Raw genomic sequence first — 782 nt, 5'->3', positions numbered from 1 at the left:
GAGAGAGAGAGAGAGAGAGAGAGAGAGAGAGAGAGAGAGAGAGAGAGAGAGAGAGAGAGAGAGAAATGTGTTGTAAACATTGTATTTAAAAGTCTCGTTGTTATAATGGTATTTAAATTTGTTGCCCTTTAAATGGTTTGTAAACATTGGGTATTTTAGAACTTATATGTTTACTTGCATACTCACTGACATACACGTGCACACACATGCATACTCACTTGACATACACATGCATGCACACACACACACATTTACTGTTTTACTAATGTTACTTTATTCTTGTTTCAGCTCGCAAGGTCAATGTTGTTGTCCCTCAAGCGATGCCTATGGAAGAGGAAGGTGAGCCTAACGCTAAGAGGTCTCGTGCTGATGAATGGAAGAAGGAAGACATTGATATCCGTGCCCTGCCCAACTTCATTCATCAGAAGCCTGACTATTTGAGGGAACCTTATGAATATTTCTCCCAGTTCTTCACGCTGATTGAGGGAACACATTGTGTATCAATCCAACCTGTACTCAAGACAGAAGATGTAGGCAGCAACTTCCACATGTCGAAGAGGATCTCATGGTTTTCCTTGGCCTCATCGTGTACATGGGCCTGGTTCCTCTCCCTAGCATAGTTGACTTCTGGGCCGTGAAGACCAGGATTCCTCAAGTTGCAGACTTCATGTCCAGGAACCGCTTCAAGGCAATTCGATCTTCCCTTCACTTCAGCGACAATGACCAGGCAGCTGCATCCCAAGATCGGTTCTTCAAGGTGAGAGTCCCTTCACCAAGGTCAC

Source organism: Macrobrachium nipponense, chromosome 8 (assembly GCF_015104395.2).
Source record: "Macrobrachium nipponense isolate FS-2020 chromosome 8, ASM1510439v2, whole genome shotgun sequence".
Lineage (NCBI taxonomy): Eukaryota > Metazoa > Arthropoda > Malacostraca > Decapoda > Palaemonidae > Macrobrachium > Macrobrachium nipponense.
Note: the sequence above shows the minus strand (reverse complement) of the source record.